This window comes from Ambystoma mexicanum, chromosome 1p, assembly GCF_040938575.1.
Source record: "Ambystoma mexicanum isolate Mex_15411 chromosome 1p, UKY_AmexF1_1, whole genome shotgun sequence".
NCBI lineage: Eukaryota > Metazoa > Chordata > Amphibia > Caudata > Ambystomatidae > Ambystoma > Ambystoma mexicanum.
The window spans coordinates 297037604-297057787 of NC_090921.1; the positions used below are offsets into that span (position 1 = coordinate 297037604).

At 47.6% G+C, this 20184-nt stretch overlaps 1 pseudogene; it reads right to left on the minus strand.

The window, feature by feature from the left end:
* Window positions 1-5257: 5257 nt before the first annotated feature.
* LOC138569388 (phospholipid hydroperoxide glutathione peroxidase-like) lies at window positions 5258-19938 on the minus strand (annotated as a pseudogene).
* Window positions 19939-20184: the final 246 nt, after the last annotated feature.

Here is a 20184-nt window from a genome sequence, read left to right on the forward strand (position 1 = left end):
GATACAAGAGTAAAAATGCTTTAACTGAAAAACTGAATTGTCGCACCTACTTATTCATGCACATTAAAAGATATATTCCAATGATAGATGATGTGCTAGGCACCATTATTAGATGTCTCACTAACAGTTTTTAATTTGTTGGTGTTAAAAATGTTCTCTTCATTGCTGATTTGATAACAAAATGAGTTGCCTCTTTGATAGCAATTGAAATGCCTCTACATGTGTTTCTCCACCATGTTGGAGGGGGATCTTCAGGAGGTCCCAGATCTCTAGAAAGGATATTATAAATAAAGTTGTATTCTTAAATATACAAAAGCTATACATAACCAATCATGCTACAAACCTCACCCTAACCTAGGGTACCATAATGTAGCAAACAAAAACGGATTACTGTTCTCAAAATGAAATGCTGACTTGTGAAACTACAACCCAATAACACTGGTGAAAAACATTGATATTACATTATTCGAGTCAAATAGCCTCGTCTGAAACCAAATACTGTCATTGCTGCTATTTTGATAATATAAAAGAGCACAGGATTTCCTACCTTGTTGGATTTTACTTCCCCAGGAAGAACTATTAACTTCTATGTGTTGCGATTGACAGTTCTAGATAGAAAGTGCAATGAATCTTGTGTTCCTAAATTGAAGGAGATACAGTATTTTTAGTGAAGGGCAAGTCCAAGGTTGCGCTAGAGTAGTCTCAGACAGTATAATTGTTCATCTTACCTTTGAATTTGAGATTCTTTTGTGCTTAAGGAAACCTGGATATGCCAGTCCTATGTTAGTTGCAGCCACACGAATTACCCAAAAATCAAAATGGCCACCACTTTTATATATTCTTTTGTGAGGTCAGCACGTTACAGAATGTTTGTGTGGACACTTCGCATTTGCTGCCATTTGTAGTTGCCAAAGTGTTGGTGCTATTTCCTGTTCTTTATCTGGTTCTAAAATAGCTTGGACTTTTTTGAGTTACATCATGGCAGAGCATTGTGGTGCTAATAATTATCTGCTTTGATGTAAGGGGTATGGCATTCTTTTTACCAGGTATTCCCCTGCCCCCTTTTTTCTGGGTTGCAATGGAGCCAGAATCTTCTGTTGCATTATTCCCCCATTGCCTCCCTCTACATCAACTGCAGTGCTAGTCCACGAGACGGCATGGGGGTGGCCAAGACACAGAGCCATAATGGTTATATAGGAGTATATTTTAACTATGGGAGTGTATTTCTTTTGAAGGTCCCAGTGGCAGACTGCTCGAGCTACATCAGTGGAATACATCCCCTTAATTGACAGCAATCTAGAATATTCCATATGCGACAGGTAAGCTAGGCATGCATTTAAAGGCAGTAGCAGGGAAACCCAGATTGTGAACATTTGACAGTATCTGGGAGACCTGGCAAACAGTAGCTGCTCAGAGGGGGCACGAGGAAGCACCCCAAGGGGCATGCTGGACTATAACCATCCTTCCACAAACCTCCTTCCCTTCAAAATAAACTGGGGTTCAGTTGCTTGTTCGGATTGGGTCCTTGCTCCGTGGCAGTGTAACACCCCCCCAGCATAAATGGGGCTGGCATTGATTGGGGTTACAGTCCCATGGTTATGCCATCACAATAGAAAGTCTCCACGAGAGGTTGGAACATGGCTTAATGTGTATGTGCCCATTGCTGTTAGAGCAGTAGCTGGTCTACCTCGTTAATATTCAAGAGACAGCTATGGAACAATCTTTCGTCCCCCTTCCCCAACCTCCTCCAGGCAGCTGAAGGACATGGATACTTTGCAAGTGACCATTGAAAACACAGGGACCATAGATTTGAGGAAGGAGGCAAATTAGAGATGGCACGGATCCCTAGGAAGGCTTCAGGCAGCCCCTCGGGTACTAGGCAGCATGGTACAATGTTACTCCAAGACAGCCACCAAGTCCCAGGCCACAGTGGAATCTGGAGGAGCAAGAAATGGTCAGGGTATCTTGAAGATGCAGCCATGTCTTCGCAGGAGAGTAAGGGCCTGAGCGCTGGCAGGCAGCCAAGTGCCTGCCCACCGAGCAGGTCCAGCGTGAGTGACCGCCACTCTAGTTCTCAGGAGTATCATTCCATTCCCCACCAGTCTTGGACACTGCATCAGTGCCAGTGGAGTACTACTGCATCAGTGCCAGTGGAGTACTGCAGTAAGATAACAGAATTTCATGGAGACCGACCCGGCACAGCAAGAGGCAGCACCAGGGTGAGAGTGCACCCGATGACAGTGCAGGCTGGAAATAGACTTCAGCTTGGGCACACTGGCAGTCGAAAAGCCTCATGTTAACCAACGGAGTCTAGAGCAGCTGACTCGCGAGGGGCTCCCTCTTTTGAGAGAGGGCATGTAGGCTGACAAGGGATGCTCTGCCCAAGTGATACCCAGATATGTGGGCCAGGGGAGGGGAACTCTATAGCGATCTAAGAATTCATTTACGGTTTTTAAGTGCAAAATGGTACCAACTGGCTGTCTATTGATAGAATTAGTAGAAACCCTCGGTGTAGCCAATCTTCTGTTGTCCATGAACTGATCATTGGGTAAAGGTACATTAAATATATGTTTAGGATGTGGGGCCTGCCTGCCATATTAAAAAGACAAACTCTGGCAAAAAGCCGGCACGATCAGATGTACCTTACCTGCTCTCATCACTGGTTGCCTAATGAGTCTTCATCAGGGCAGAAATGACCCGAGCTTCAGCAACATACTGGGTGCTTCCCCCAACTCCTCCCAGACTAAAACTAGGGCGGCTATTATCCCCAGTCCGGACAAGAACATGCAAACGTTCTATAGAGGGGGGCGGGGGGGAAGAGTTTAGGGGAGGGGGGGGACATGCTCTGTCCAGTCAACATTTGCAGATGTATAATAAGGCCTTGTATTGGTGCAATTGAAGAGTCTTGGTGAATGCCACAGTTCGCCTTGGACCACATTCAAATCACTGGGCCATAGGCAGTTCAGGTCTCAAGATTAGGCATCCTGAAAGTCCGAACAGCCATTGTATAACACCAGCTTTGGCAGCAAGTCCTAAATAAGATTAGGAGGCAAAGGTATTTCAAATATTAACACAACCAAAACGAGGCCCAAATGAGGATAGAAAACATTTAATCTTAAACATCCTTTCATACTGCTATGCTGGACACTTCCAATTTGAACTTCTACCAAGTTGGTAGAATAGCAACATAACCTATGTCTAAGTGTTGCTAGTTTTTGTAGGCAGCTCGAACCAAAGCACAGCTTCTGTACCCTTGCCAGGCCAAACTTCCTGCCAGCTTGGCTAAGACCAGTGGTGTCCCAACAATCGACAAGTTGCTTCGCTCCTACCCAGGTTACTATCAGTGTGCCCAAATCACTGGTTTATGTAATCACATGGTGAAGTATTCACAATCGGCCAGGTTGTTGGCCTCTAGGTCCAAGTTTGGCCATTTGCCAGGCAGTGTGAGCAGGCACGCTAGGCTACTCTACCACTTCTCTAGAATATCCGAGAACAAAAAAACAGTACAGCATTCTAACTTTTCCCCAACCAGCTCTTGGACCGCATATCAGGGATGTCATTTCACCAAAATGCCAGGTGTAGCAGAAGTATCACACGACTCTTGACCCCCTGATGACATCACAGGAAGTGATGTCATTTGACCCACCCCGAAGTGATATTGTGGGAAGCGATGGAACACGACCGTTCACAAAACAGGAAGTAGCATCACATAGCATTGTACACTATGGAAAATATGGTTACGATAGCACTATAATGTGATGTATATTTCATACAAGAATGGATCACCATATGTATCGTTAAGATCAGTGTGTATGGCCCATATTACCAAATTACTGTGAATGCAAGCAGATGTCCATGACCAAATGATAATGATGTGTTATTATACAGCACTAACGCTTAAGCGCTTTATATAGAAAAAATATACACCCAATATCACCCAACCTGTGTTGGTACTCTTATGGACCTCAGAAGGATGAAAGACTGAGTTGAGGCGTTTAAGAACAGACTAAATCAGCGACTCGCCCCCTGAAGTGTGCCTGAAATAAACCTGTAATGGGTCTAGCAATTATTGTATAGAAGGTCAGAAAGACACATTTGGTATTCCTATTCTTTCTTATTTAGGGTCAGTGCTGAAAGTGTTAGACTTGTGGCCCTCATGTTGTGCTTTTTTTTTCCAGGGGCCTGAACAATAAAGCAGCCACTCCAGAAGTAAAGAGCCACATGGTGCTGGCCACAGCACAGGAGCTTGCATTAAAAAAAAAAAAAAAAAAAAAAAAAACACACTCTGGCGACCCCTAAATGACGTCCCTGCCGCATATGCATATGCAAAAAAAGTCAATAGTGATGGGGGAGGAAATATCTAGCTGGCGGCAAGCACAATGTATGCTCGTCTTCCCCTTTGCTGTAGAAAGCCAACCATAAGACTGGTCCTGGCCATGCAAGTTTGAAACCCCATTATTCTCCCTATAGGCTTGTCAGCCTCTGCATGGGTGGAGACATGGTCAACTGGCCAAGGTGGTGACTGGTCTCTGGCAACCTTGGCTCTCGTAGGCTTCACGCGTTCTATAACGCTCCTCAAATCGCTTACCTTCCTGCGCCTTCCTTTGCTCATCTGACACAAATGGGAACACCTAAAAATGGGAAAAATAGTTGGAATATTAAAAACCGAGTCACATGAAATGTCAAATTAAACCATGGCGACTATATGTGATAAAGTAAACCCGTACTGTAACCCATCTTGAATAAACTGACAGCTGGGTGGAAACCTCTTATGCACAAGAGAAGGTTCCTTACAATAAAACATGGTTAAGAAGGGCGTGAAATCTGGACCACTTACAATGAATTGCATGGTCTCCCCACCCTTTGCTGGTGTAGTCCAACCCAATATCACCCCCTCCTTCTCCCATAAAGCTATATGTGCAGCATGCACTATTCAGTTTTGTTTTTTAAACAACTGGGGTACTTAAGAATGTGAACAGGCGGACAGACTTCTGTGAAGTTCAGCATGCTGTATAATGCATTTTTGTTTGCATGACATTCGGTTTTTAAATCCAGTTTCCTTTTGCACCTCAGTTGCTCTCCTTTGCCCAGTAAATGCATTTGTTAAGTCCATAGTGTATTACAGGCGTTGCTCTTTGGTGCTTAACCCAGGCAATACAGCCAGACACGTATACAAAAACGTTTTGCCAGCCAACAGTACTGATATAAGCTAAAAGTAAAAACAAACTAATACAAATAAAAAACACAAGAACTCGGGGTTTATACAGGATTCACATTTTATTTGTAAATTCCACCACATGATCACTCCGTATGTAGAAAAGTGCAGCTCCGGGCTGCTAGGTGCAGTCTTCCCCAGCGTGTGCACGCCACACACTGTCCGGTCTGCCCCACCCTGGAATCGGTTTGGAGACAGACTTTCATCGCTGCTGGGAATGAAGACTCCAGGTTCAAGCAACCAGGAGGCAGAAGTAAATAAAGGAGGCGCATTAAAGATAAGTGGGCAGATCTTTCTCAATCACCTACAGACAAGGGAGCAAACGAAGAAAAGAGTCAAGAAAGAGTGCAGACACACATGGAGGCAACGCTACAGTACAACAGGTTCGGACTAAATCCACACCCACCTAGCAAAATGGTGCCCATCCCCATCTGAGTGGACAGCCAGAACATACCTCAGTCTCTAGACTGACCAATCAAAAGATGGCCATACAAGGCTGAAGGCGGCAACTGCACCAAGCCTACCCTCAAATCACGTCCACCCAAGCCCCCCCCCCCCTATATCAGTTGCAGACCTTCAGCCAGCCAAACACTTCATCTAGGCCCAAGCTATAGCCAAAAAAAATGCATGCAGTCCTCAGCCTCTCAATTACATCAGGGCTCGAAAAGAAATTAACTTGCATTGGAGATTAGAACCATCCATGGTACACCCAACCTTTCTCGAGGGTATGGGGATGCTTGAAACTTACTGCAAACAAACTGAAATTGATGGCAAATGAAAGTTACTGTGGGTGGCAGCATTGTGCCAAATAGGAAGTGTGCTTATGGAGACATGCATTATTTTACAGAAAGAACGGATCACCACACGTCCAGTGCATTTCTCAAGGTAGAACATGTAAACGAAGGCACTGAGATTTAACAGTTTGCCAGACCTGCACGCAGGTGGGACAGGCACCTCCCACGCTCAAAATTACAACAGAGCTGCACTCTGCAAACGTTTAATGTTGGAGGAATTGCCTGGAAGAGAACAGAACAGGAGTGTTCCACTACACGCCAGGGCCAGTTCCCAAACGGGCAAGCGCTGAATAGCTCCCTAGTGACAAATGTGAGACACTCGAGGTTGAATCCCAGCCCTTTACAAAGTAGCCTGTATGGGCAGCTTTCTGAAAACTGACAGTAGGGGCACCGTAGCCCAACGTATAGTTGCCTACCCACGCCCTCCCCACCACCCCTGATGGAACAAAAGAAACTTACCACCGGGTCGTCCATAGGGCTAAATCGCTTCACCACGTGGCCATCTCGGTCAATTAGGAACTGGGGAGCCAAAACAGAGAAGGGCTGTAAGAGGACTAATGGAGGTAGAGTATGGGCACCAATCAACTACCAGTACTCCGGGGTGGGTAGGGAGATGCCACACAAAGGCGCCAACTAGAAAGGTGTGATGGGTAAGGAGCTATTGGAGCGGGAGTGTTCGTGGACAAACTCAGCAAAGAACAGGTGATGTGGATGAGTGGGGCTGTACACAGCTTGTAACAAGAGCAGCATGGAGTGGGCTGCAGAAGCTCAATTGACTTAATCCAGCCGAGTGTTAAATGGCCATTTGCCACTCCAGAATGTGGAACCATTCCACCACACGTTCAGACTGTTTGAGGCTTCCTCCATGGGGCGACTTGCAGTTATAGTTTAAATGGCCATGTGCCGATTTACTGGTGTAGGCCGCACTATCCAAAGGGAGCGTCAAAGCACACACCAACGGGCCATTTAAACATGGATGTACAGAGTGAGCCAGCTTAAATATAGGTGGAGTTTACAAAGTTCAAGAATGGCGCTGAGGATGCAATAAAGCCCCTCTAGTCTCGTGGAAAACTACATACAGGCTAGCAGTCATCAAGGCTGCGTTGCCACAGTTAATGGGGACGATATACAAGTGCAAAAGAGTAGGTCTGCATGGGGCCACAAAAGGCTGTTCTGCAAAATCCAATGCCACCTACTTCCCAAGCCACCCAAAGAGAAAAATAGTCAGTGATCGCCCCCGCCCCCAACACATAGTTCAGCCTTTCTATGGACCGACATTAAACTGCAATAGCGAGCTTTAGGAGGTTCCAGTACCAACGCACGGGAGTAGCCCAACACACACTTGACATACAAGGATCTCGTTCGGAAATGCAGAAATTAAGCAATCAAATTCATGCAGTGTAACGAAGGGGCAGAAAACGTAAAGATACGAAGCACAGGATATTAAACAAATTTGTTGTAAAAAGGTCAGGTATGCATCTTACCTTTGTGAAGTTCCATTTAATAGCACTAAGGAACAAACAAAAACAAAATTACTCCAGGGCCTGGCTAAGATGGAAGTATTCTACAGGTATGCTTTGCAGGGTTCACTGAAAACCTTTATAGGACACGAAGAAACAAACCAAAAAACATGTCCTTACCACCACCACCACCCCCCCCCCCCACATATAATCATGACATTTGCTTTGCCCTGGCTGGTCGCGACGTGTGGTGGGTGTGGAATGAGTTAGATAGGAAGACATACCAGTTATCGCATGTGGCTTCCCTGGGCAGGTGTTTACGTGTCACAGATAAGCCTCTTAAGAGGAGTAAATAGTTCAGTGCGAGAGAGGGAGCAGGTTTCAATGGCGAGCTTCTGGTGGTGGGGAGGAGGCACAACATCCATCTAGAACCAGAAGTGCCACAGCCAAGACTCTTGGGGAAGAAAGCAAAGCACCACATTGCTGCACAACTAAGCTTCTGGGTAAGCCGATAAGTGCACGTCACAAGGAAAGACTGTCCAGTCCCACCCCTTTCCTTCAAACAATTTATCAGGGCTCCAATGTGTCCCATGAAAGTGAACCAAAAACACAACTCCCAGGTTTGCTAAATAAAAACCCGTAACTGGAATACTGGTATCCCAGGAACGCTCATCTCCCGACCCAGATGTAAAGGGGACCATGGTGGCGTGCAGTCTGAAGATAGAAATCAGCAGGCGATTGCTATGCAGCCGTCTCGGAGAAAGTCCTGCCGGAGGTCAAGCGTTCTGCATGTATTCCTCAAACGGGTAAGCAAAATCATAAACACATTTCACAATATTCTCCAGCAGTGGCGGCTGAGTTCTGCCACTCCACTATCCTGGACTTCGGGTACCACGAAATACTGGAGTGATTTGCTTCACAGGGCAAGCTTCTTTCACTCGTGCAAACCTCAGTTACAAACACCAAAAATATTCAGTGCACAAAAGAACATGGTCAGGCCAGGGGCAATGCAAAACAGCGGCTCAATGCAGGTGTAGGCTGGTGTGTGGCAGGGGATTGAGTACCATGGCTGGTCACCTCTCCCTCATACTGCCAGTCTCAGCCTATGGTAAGAGGCGATACCTACCGACCCCCAGTCAGATACAGAAAAAGGAACCGAGACTACACCCCCCCCTAAACCCTCCCCCCAACACCAACTGTGCCCAGTACAACCAACACAATGCTGCCGGATCAGAATGCATTTCGATTGGGTATGGGAGGAGCGGGGGCAGGGATGTTGCCATTGACAATTCAGTAGTATTTGGTATAGCAGCCAGCATGAAAGGTTGCTGAAAAAGTAAATTACTGAACGTTTAAGTTGTCTGTGCAAAGTCCATTGAAAATAAAAAATGAATACCTCCACTCCCATCAACCACCCTACATTTGTAGGCTCACTCAGAGAAAAGATCGTCACTCAAAAAGCCAAGTCACAAATCAAAGGCGAGTGCCCGAAAGCATCTGCTCACCATGCGTTGCACCTTGTTCACCAAGTTAATTGAACAGATAGGTGGGGCTCCACCAGAGCAAAGTAAATCAAGAGGCAGACTAGATTCCAACACTCAAGCACTGCAGTAGATGCCTACAGCACACAAGGCACATTGACACATAGGGCTGAAACTAGAACTTCCTTGGACCTCTACTCACAAAATAGTGCAAAGTGTTACTGTAGCAAAACAGTTATAAAAGAAAAAGGGTCAGCATCATTCCACCTCATGCTAATATGCGAAAACAGACTGAGCAAAGACTACTGCAGTGACCGTGTCCCATCAGGGCAGACAAATTATATTTCTAAAAAAACCTTCCTAATTTTTTGTATTAAAAAAGTGGCAGAGATCAAAAGGTAGACATACATCTATTCCTGAACCTACCATACAGAGCTTGAAACATCTTAGATGACGCAACACACACACACACACACACACACACAGCAAAGCTATAGCGACTTAAAAACCAAATTGTGCAAATGCAGGAGGATGCCTAATGAACTCGCCTTTGAGAGAAGTCTCCTAAAAATGAATGATGCTAATGTCAGTAAAGGTTTGCACCATTTCGTGAGCCACAGTTCCAAGGAAGCCCTCATAGTCCTCTACACTTTAACACATCTCACACAAGCAGCGCCTATTTACAAGCAACACTTCCAATTACATTTTGGGATGGCTGAGTAGGCCAGGTAGCACTACATTCAAGTTGCCACTATGGCAAATCTGTATTTAGTGGATTAGGTTTACAAACAAAATCTGCCCCCAGCAAACCCAACTACAGAGCGCTAGTCAGATCTGCATGAAGTGGGCAAAGCTGCCGACAGGGGAGTGGTTCATGGACTGCACTCACTCGCCAAGGGTGCCCCCGCCTTTGGGCTGTTTCTTCATCCACTTCCACAGAGGGTGGGCCCCATCACCGTTGACGTCTATTTTGCTGAACATGTCAAACTGTACATTATACCCGGCTGCAAAGGCTTTAATCTGAGCTTCATCCCCGGGTTCCTGAGAGTGAAACAAACACGTGTCAGCATGCAGATACATTCACAACTGCAATAGCATTCAGCACCACCCGCCCCCAAACGCATACAGGCAGATAAACAAGTTGCCCTGAGCGATATTCACCCATCCCAACGGACCCCAGAGTGCCTATTATGAGCTCCAAAACATACCTGTTTACCAAACTGGTTGCAGGGGAAGCCCAAGATCCGTAAACCCTTCTCAGCATAACTGGCGTGAAGTTGAACAAGCTGAGTGTAGTTTACGGGGGTCTTTCCTCATTTGGAGGCTACGTTGACAATGATGCAAACGAACCCCCTGAAAGGAAGAAAAGCAGTATTTCAGGACATGAGGTGGCACACTTCTCGAGATGCAAAGGCATTTATTTGTCAGAACTGGCAACATCTACAGTTGCCATCGGGTCTTTTTCCTCCCTTGGTCATTACTGGTCAGATATTTATATTCCTTTCTCATGACCCTCTTCCAAATCTGCACGTGTGGCTTCCATGCCCTCACATAGCACCCCCTCTAAATGCTCATGCCCGCCCTGCATCCTCAACCCATTACCAAATGGCATTCTATCAATTTTAACCACAGCCTTATTTAACGCCCTTGCGCCCCCCCCGCCCATGTTCCACTGGTGGTTCCCCTCGCACCATCCGCCCCCCCAATCAATCCCCTTACACACAGGCTCCCAACACTGCCATGTGTAAATCCTGTGCATCGCAGAGACCTGCATCACCCTCCATTACGGCACATTCAAAACATACTGGCTGGCTTAATGGCTATGGGAGTGATGAAGTGAAACACTTGTGTATAGGCGCGTTGCAGATGCCAGATCATGAAAAGGATGGAAAGCTTAAGGGCATTTGATAGTGTAATGAATGGACGAAAAGACTGAATAAACTAGGTAAAGGAGCGAGGATAGATGGAGGCATGAGAATGCGCCGCTGGGTGAAAGCGAGAGGTCAGCAGTGTGAAGTCCACAACAAGGTTGGGCCACTGAACTCCAGGTTTACTGTTCAGCAACCAGGGAGCTTGAGCGTGTGACAGCAGGGAATAGTTTACCTGTAACTCCATTTCTCCAGCATTGGTATCTTTCATGGATTCACATGCTTAGAATATTCCCCGTCGTCAGGCTGGGAATCCCCGGTCCATTATATAGACCCTTTCCCGTAGGAAACTTTTTCGACGCTTATGCGTCCTAACCACCTCGTTTTGTACCATGCGTGCCCGCGCCGTCAGGGCGTCATGATATAAATACAGGCTCCGCCCCCGCGCTCCCTCAGATTTCGGCTCCCAAAGTAGTGGGGAAACCGGTTTGCATGTTCAGGGGAGGCAGGAGGGCGCATGTGAATCCATGAAAGATACCAATGCTGGAGAAATGGAGTTACAGGTAAGAAACTATTCCCTTCTCCAGCATTGGATCTTTCATGGATTCACATGCTTAGAATAGATTACATAGAAGTACCACCCCCAAAGAGGAGGCGTGCATGCAAACCCATATACTTTGTTCGCAAAGCCCGTTCCCTATGATCATGTATACATCAGTAAACGTTAACATAGGAAAAACGAACCACATACAGTCATAAATTCCATAGGATGCAACCCCTCAGCCGGGGCTTACCTTATTGGAATAGGTGTCGAAGCACCGCCTGTCCCATCCGGGTATCTTCGGCATGTTGCTGCGACAGGCAGTAATGGCGGGTTAAGGTGTGTGTAGCCGCCCAGGTAGCCGCCATGCAAATGTCCCCCAGAGGGACTCCGGCCCACAGTGCCGTCGACGATGCCGCTGCTCTAGTTGAGTGAGCTCTTGGCCGTCGTAGAAGAGGCTTCCCTGCCCTGGAATGGCAGTACAAAATGGTAGATGACACCCATCTTGACAGTCCTTGCTTCGAAATGGCTTTTCCTTTAGCACCTAAACCATAGGCCACGAACAGCTCTCTCGTTTCTCTGAACGGTTGCGTACGATGGAGATAAAACTTAAGAGCCCTTTTTACATCCAATGTGTGTAGCATGCGCTCCGCTCCCGAGCATGGCTCCGGAAAAAACGTAGGCAACACAATAGAGGAGTGTTTATGGAACACCGACGGAGCTTTTGGTATAAACTGCGGGTTAGTGGCAAGGACTACCTTGTTCTTGAAAAATCGTAAGTATGGTGGGTCCACCATTAGAGCCTGAACTTCTGAAACACGTCGTGCTGAAGTGATGGCCACCAGGAAGGCCAATTTCCACGACAGAAACTTTAGAGACGATGATGACATTGGCTCAAAAGGAGGCTTCATAAGAGACGTTAAGACCAGATTGAGACTCCACTCCGGCGGAAATTTCTTCTCTGGAGGAAAACTCTGAAAAAGGCCTTTAAGGAAGTGCTTAATCAGGCGGTCGCTGAACAAAGGTGCAGAGTGGCGTCGACGAGTAAACCTGGAAACGGCTGCAAGGTGTACTTTTATTGAAGATACCGACAGGCCCTTTTGAGCCAAGAGCAGTAAGTATGGAAGGAGATGTTCTGGCTTAATCGATTGCGGGGCCAAACCTGGTTGATCTTCACACCATTGACAGAAACTTTTCCATTTGTACGCGTATGAGGCGTTTGTGGAAGGTGCTCTTGCAGGATACGCCGACAGTCATCCGGAATCGTTAGCCGACCAAATTCGGCGAAGTCAGGAGCCAGGCCGTCAACTGGAGGCTGTCCGGGTCGTGATGCCAAACAACACCGTCCTGTCGAGACAGAAGGTCGGGGGTCTTCTTGAAACTCATCGGTTCCGCTGCCGCTAAGTGTAGCAGGTCTGAAAACCACACCCGTCTGGCCCAGTATGGGGCCACCAGAATTACACGACATGGGTACCTGAGGATCCATTGCAACGTCCTCCGGACCAGGGGAAATGGAGGGAATGCGTACATGAATTTGTTCGTCCATGGAAAGGAGAACGCATCCCCCAGAGAGCCGTGCTGAGGCCATCTGCTTGCGTACTGATGGCATTTTTTGTTGTTCTTCGTTGCAAACAGGTCTATGGACGGGTGTCCCCATTTCTTGAATACTTGTTGTAGTTGTTGGTCGTTCAGTACCCATTCGTGAACTTCGTTCATTTCTCTGCTGAGGGCATCGGCTTCCACGTTTCTCACGCCTGGTAGGTGGAACGCTAAGATTTGCATGTTGTGTTGTAGGGCCCAATGCCAGATTTTCTGTGCCTCCGTCGATAGGGACCTGGAACGTGTCCCTCCTTGTTTTCTCAAGTAGAACATCGTAGTGGTGTTGTCCGTCATGACACGCACCACCGAGTCCCTCAGTTGAGGAAGAAAATATTTTAGAGCCCATCGCACTGCTCTCAGTTCTAGCAGGTTGATATGCAGGGAGGACTCCTGCAAGGACCACTGGCCTTGTACCTGTAACATATCCAGATGAGCTCCCCATCCGCTCAGCGATGCATCCGTCACCACCGTCTTTTGGAACTCTGGTTCCAGTAGAGGCATCCCTTTCGTTAGATGAGTAGACACTCTCCACCAGCCGAGTGCTTGAACTAGTTGTTCGTCGACGACCAGTCTGTCGGACCAGCGACCTCGGCTCTGCGCCCAACGGTCCGCTAGAAATTCCTGGCAGGTCTCATAAACAGACGGCAGTTGTTTATCAGCGGAATGCAGGACGACATGGTCCCTAGCAGAGACATGTACTTGCGCACCGAGACCTTGGTACCGACTCTCCATTCCGACGCCTTGTTTTGAAGTTTTTGAATTCTTTCGCTGGATGGTCTCACCAGGCTTGTGTGTGTATGAAACTCCGCTCCTAGGAAGACCAAGGTCCTCGAAGGCTCTACGGAGGACTTCTTGAAGTTTATTGCGAAGCCCAGTTCCTTTAAGAGGGACATTGTGGCTCGTAGACTGTCTCCTGTTTGTTCCTTGGATGAACCTCTGACCAGCCAGTCGTCTAGATATGGATAGACATGATGACCATCCTTCCTTAAATGGGCCGCTATAGGGGCCAAGCACTTGGTGAACGTCCTGGGGGAGGACTTGAGCCCGAACGGGAGGACCTTGAACTGAAAATGCTTTTTCCCGACGACGAATCTTAAATATCTCCTGTGTCGTGGGCGTATTGGAATGTGAAAATAAGCATCTTGAAGGTCTAGTGATGATAGATAATCCATGGGTTGCACCGACCTGATAACCTCTTGGAGCTTTAGCATTTTGAATTTTAGGCTCTTTAGCCACTTGTTGAGTACTCTCAGGTCGAGAATAGGCCTCCATTTGCCGTTTGGCTTTTTTACAACAAAGAACCTGGAATAAACTCCTTGTCCTTCCTGTGCTACAGGAACTCTCTACCGCCCCTTTTTGCAACATAAGCGCCGCCTCTTGTCGTAGGATTCGGAGGTGGGGCTGTGTCGAGAATAAAGGAGGAAGACACGGAGGCTTGTCTTTGAATTGCAGCGCATGACCCATGCGAATCGTGTCTAGGACCCATCGATCTGTGGTGATGCATTTCCATCGGTCGAAGTGATGAGACTCGACCCCCCAGGACGTTCCGAAGGCCGTCATTGGTTGCTGGTTTGCTTGGTCTTCGTTGACGACGGACCTGAGCCTCGCCGTCTGGAGGCTTGATAATCCCTGCTTCTGCGTGCCGACTGGGACGCTCGTCTGAACCCTTGTGAAGAGTAAGAGGGCCTGTTGAATCCACGGTCCCTCGAGGCTCCAAAGCGGGAGTTTCCAGAAGCACCCCTGAAGGGGCGAAAAGAACGAAAATTTCTACCCGTTTGAAGGGCGCCGAGGGACCTAGCAGTATCCGTGTCTTCTTTCATCCCTTTCAGCGCTTCATCAACCTTTTCGCCAAACAGGTGTTCCCCTTCGCATGGCATGTCAAGGACTTTGTACTGGACTTCAGGACGGAAAAGTAGTACATTTGAGCCACGCTTGCCGACGAAGCACTACTCCATGGTTGATTTGTTTGAACCCAGATTCTGCTAGGTCAACTGCGATATTGATAGCGTGGTTCGAGGCCTCTTCGCCATCCCTCACCAGTAACATAGCTGCTTTCCGGTGTTCGTCTGGCAGGTGTTCTAGGATAGGGGCTAGTTTGTGCCACATTTCCCTATCATATCGTGACACGATCGCTAAGGAATTGGCTGCTCTTACTGTCGTCGCTCCGACCGAGAGGACCTTCTTTCCAAAGGCGTCCTGTCTCCTAGCCTCGCTTTCAGGTGGCGTTGAATATTTTTGCTGGACCCTGGCCTTCCTAGCCGCTGCCGCCGACACCACCGAGTCAGACAGAGGCTGTGCTGTTAGACATTTTGGAGTGGACTCCGGAGCTTTAAACTTTTTCTCGATCCGTCCCTTTATGGCTGGCTCCGAGAACGGATGGCGCATCGTTTTGAGACCTTCTTGCCACACGTGGTCCAGGATTGGGATGGCAAATACCGATTTTCTCCTTTGACCCATATGGTCAAAAAGGAAACAGTCTTTCTTCTGCTCCTCAGGAATCAAGCCGAATTCGGAACAAGCTTTCCCCATCATTGCATGGAAGGCTCCCACATCATCCGGGGGAGATGGCTGTGACTGGCTCCTCGTAGACTCTACCTCTACATCCGAATTCCATGTTGGGTCCCTCGAAGGTGACAGGGAGATGTCTGACCCAGTATAGAATCGGACTCCGACAACTCACCCTCCTCCTGTGCTCGAGGACGATCTTTTACTGCCTGGGGAGCCGATGGGTGTTTCGTCGTCGAACGAGCCGTACAAGTTTGCTCGTCGACGGAAGGTACAGACAAAAGTGACGATGACGTCCCGGGTTGAGGGAACTGCGTATCCAGCCGTTGCAGGAGCTTCTGAAGAGTATTAAGCACATCCAGAGACAAAACCGTCTGGGGGGTCAATAACGTGGACGATATCGGTACCATACCCCCGCTCGCACTCGTCGCCGTCATCGTCAACGTGGAAGGCCGTAAGCCTAAATCCGATGGTTGCAGAACCAGATCACCTTCTCCTTCCACCGAGCCCGCCGTGTCTGGCTGCAGTAAGACCTCCGGGGGGGATCGGGTCATACACCTCGGGCAGCCAAGCCATAGACTGAGTCTCCGTCGACGGGGGAATCCCCACCGCTGCTGCTTGAACGGTAATAGGCATCGTCAATGACACCGAAGTCGACGAGCAAGTCGTCGTCGAGCCCTTAGACTTTGTCGTCGATTTGGATGCCGATTTCCCGGCTGAGGCTTCCCGACTCATGGAAGACCTGGGACGGTCCCCTGAGGAGGATTTTGACAGCGCTAGCCTCTCCGTCTTAGATGATGAGGAGGAGGACTTTTTATGTGATGAGGAAGATCCATCCTGTTTCCTCTTATGCTTGTCCTCAGAGCGCATTTCAGCTGGCCGTACCTTCTTCGATGGAGGTTCCGACTTACTCCTGGAGGCCGTGGAGCCGACTTCCGAAGCCGGGTAGGCCCCTGCTCCGTCATTAAGCCAGTCGACCAGCCTTCTTTTTCGGTCCTTAAGGGTTTTTTGGGAGAAACCCTGACAAATTTCACATGTATCCGCCGAGTGGTGCGGGTGGAGACAGTAGATACAGTCCATGTGGCCATCTCCTTCATAAACCTTCTTGAGGCCACAGGTTGCACACGGGCGAAATAACGCTTTTCCGGACATAATTCTCTAGAATTCAAACTTCGCCGAAGCGAAACAGACAAAAGCAACCTAGTTTTCACTAGTAGTAAAACACGAGGATCCCACTACTTTGAAAGACGGTTGAAATCTGAGGGAGCGCGGGGGCGGAGCCTGTATTTATATCATGACGCCCTGACGGCGCGGGCACGCATGATACAAAACGAGGTGGGTAGGGCGCATAAGCGTCGAAAAGGTTTCCTACGGGAAAGGGTCTATATAATGGACCGGGGTTCCCAGCCTGACGACTGGGAATATTCTAAGCATGTGAATCCATGAAAGATCCAATGCTGGAGAATATGCGTTAACAAAAGACTACAACATGGCAGGACGAACACATTGCCCTTCAACAGCAGTCTGCAGTCCTGGTTTTCAGGGTGCATATCCGTGGGGCGACTGAATGGTGCACATCGGCTGCTCATTCGACCAGCTCTGTCCTAGGACAGGGTTGACCCAATTGTTAGCTATCCAGACCGAGGCAACTTCTGGTGCCAGCGGTCAGAGGCACGTGAGAGGGCACTGGCTTAAATGCATTAAGCATTCTAAACTATTCAAGGTCAGTGGTGGCCGGTGAACACTTTCTGGGGTGCGACATTAAATGACGGCAAGGAACCTAGCGTAGACTGGGATCCCCAAGCATTGGCAAAGCCAGTGGAAGGCTTAAGTGAATTGCATTTTCCATGTATATAGGTATAAATGGGTCTTTGGCCCCATTAAAAAAGGCCCGCCTCAAAAAACATGTACGCTGAAGGGACAGTCCTGGCCTATTAGGTGAACTGTTAACCTCTGCTGGCTGATTAATATACTAATAACATTTGAAAATCTGCAGCCAACACGACGACTCCAGCTTACACGCCCTGCTACGAAGAACCATAAAATGCTTTTTATTGACGGCATGATGGGTGGTGCAAACATGAGCTCATGTCAAGGAATTACACAGCACAACCCAGGGTTAAAAAGATGCTACACGAGACCATGTGTATGTAGGCATGTACTGCTTGTCAACTATTGTATGGAGTAAGATGGAATGTGTTACACCAAGACCCAGCGCCAGTCTACCTGCCATGACCATGCAAACAGTGCATCAACATTCATGAAAACATGCTAGTTCGAACAGACGCAAGGAAGCCAAGATACCATGTTGGACACAGGCCCATTCCCAGCTTCGAAACATTTTAGCAGTACTCCCTTTTCCCAAGTGCCTCAGGGCACCTGAAGCAGCTACCCCGAGTACTGGCCTATAAGTTCATACTTAAGAGCTCAAGTTCCAGGTTTATCACGAGCCCAGCAACCAAGCAAGTCCCTCCCCGCCACCTCAGTTGCAAAGTGTAAACATTCTGCAAGCAGATAGGGCTGGGGAGACAGTGCAGTTCACATACATCACATTGTATGCTTTCAGCATCCAGCCCGTTACAGACTTTAGGAACAATATCTATGGATTTCTTTTCCTGCCCTCCCTGCCACAGCATTTAGTAATTTAACGTGGATTACCCCAAAGAGCTCATTTCATGAAATAATTGATATGGAGCAGCCAATTGAGAAGTAAAAGCAAAATGTTCAAAGTGAACTTACAAGGCAATTCATTACTCAGTATATGGAGGCACTTTTACTAATGTAATTTGGGATAGACTTGAGATGGGCTGAAACGATTACACAAACTAGACATTCTGAAAAAGTGGGCTGCACCCCAAAAAGAAGTACACACACAAGTAGGTTATGGCTAACTAATGTTAGAACTATGATAATTGCTGCAGATATGAGCTTGGAAAATTCTCATTTTTAAAGAGATCATGAATCAGTTTGACCTCGTTCTATATAACTTTTTCCAATTGATGCTCTGTCCTGATGTTGGGTATCATGCTCTTTAAAGTTGGGTCACTCACAAACCTTTGATTGGAACATATTAAGAAGCCCTTGGTGAGTGTTTTTTTGATAATGCCGATACAAGGCTGTGAAATGTGTAGGCATTTATGTTAGGAGCTGTAACAAACGTATCCTTTGCCAGGAAACGTACTGCCCATCTGTTTTTTCCACTATACCAATCCATGTTCATGAGCTCCAGTTCATGAGTTGATGAAGATTGTAACGCATAGGAGTATTTTAGCCTTTGTTTTTCACAATAATATACACCGACTGCCTGCACCTTCACCCTCAGCCACCGGAACTGCCAAACCTAGAAAGACACCACACAAACCCACACTTGCAAGCCCTTTAGCACTGCATTCAAGTCACTCCATATCTAGGCAAGGGGCACCTGAAGCTTACATGCGAATCAGCTCTCCCCTCTAGCAACCACGTACCACCCTTTTTACTCCTTAGCCATTAAATGTACCCATGTGTATAGTGGGCAAATTGTACGTCTCCATTTGTATCTTCATCCTCACCACCTAATATTCCACCAACTCATATACAATAACCGACTGCTTTTAAAGCACCATCCAATACAAATGCCCTCATTGACAGTGTTGATTTCCAAAGTGCTTGCCCATTTAATTCATAAGATACACAAATACATCTACACATGAGCATTTGGATGAATATACGGTCTGCGGAACACAGGTCCGCATCCAGTCACTATAGGATTGAGGTGGACAGGCTCTTACCCCTACAGTGGAGGCACAGAGTCTGTAGCAATTACAGTACCCCCGCCCAGAAGCGGGGAGCCAAGCCCAAGAGTCTCTACCAAGGAGAAAATGTAAGCAACTAGCCAGCCATAAAAAGTCCCATTCCACCTCAATTCTATGCATTGAAACAGCACACCACGATTTACTCTCCACGAGTCCAACATCACTAGCGAACTGTTAATGCACATTTTGCACCTGGCTACAGTATGGTGCAAGAACCTGCTAGATTTAGTCCTAACCATGAACTTGGGTGGATTCCATTTCTAGCCAGCTGCCAGCCAAGTTCCATTATCAGAAAAGCCTCAGTATCACCACGCTCAAAAATATCCTGGCTTACAAACTCTACATTAGAAGGAAGCACACTCCTGATCCAGGTCTGGGTTGTAAGACAATATGCAGCTGTGCAATAGCCCTGCTCCCCCATTTGCGGGGTCGTCACGCGGTCCGCTACAGTAAACACAAACCAAGGCCTGAACTAAGTGAAGCAGTCCCGTGTGCTCACCTGTATGCATCCAGCGATACCTCATTCCCATCGATATCTTTGGCCGAGAACTCGTAAATCGATTTGGCAGCTTTCCAGTCGTCCACTTGTGCACACTGAAACGAAAAGGAGAAGGGGGTTGACCTGTAATCTTCAGTGTGGAAGTAGCTGCCCGTGGGTGGTGGGGCAATCGCAAGTGTACCTTACAATCCGCCCCTGTGGAATGCAGATAAAAACATGCTGACGGAAGGCCAACATAAGAACTTTAGAGAACAGCCTGTGTGGCACCTCGCTCTGGAAGGAGGGAGGGCGTGAAATTACAACTACAGAAAGAAGTAGAACTCTTCCCTCACCCACTAACTTGCCACCCATTGCTCCACTATGGGTCCCACAAAACTCATCTGGAAGAAAATCCGTTTGCCCTGCACAAAAGAATCTACGAGTCATTG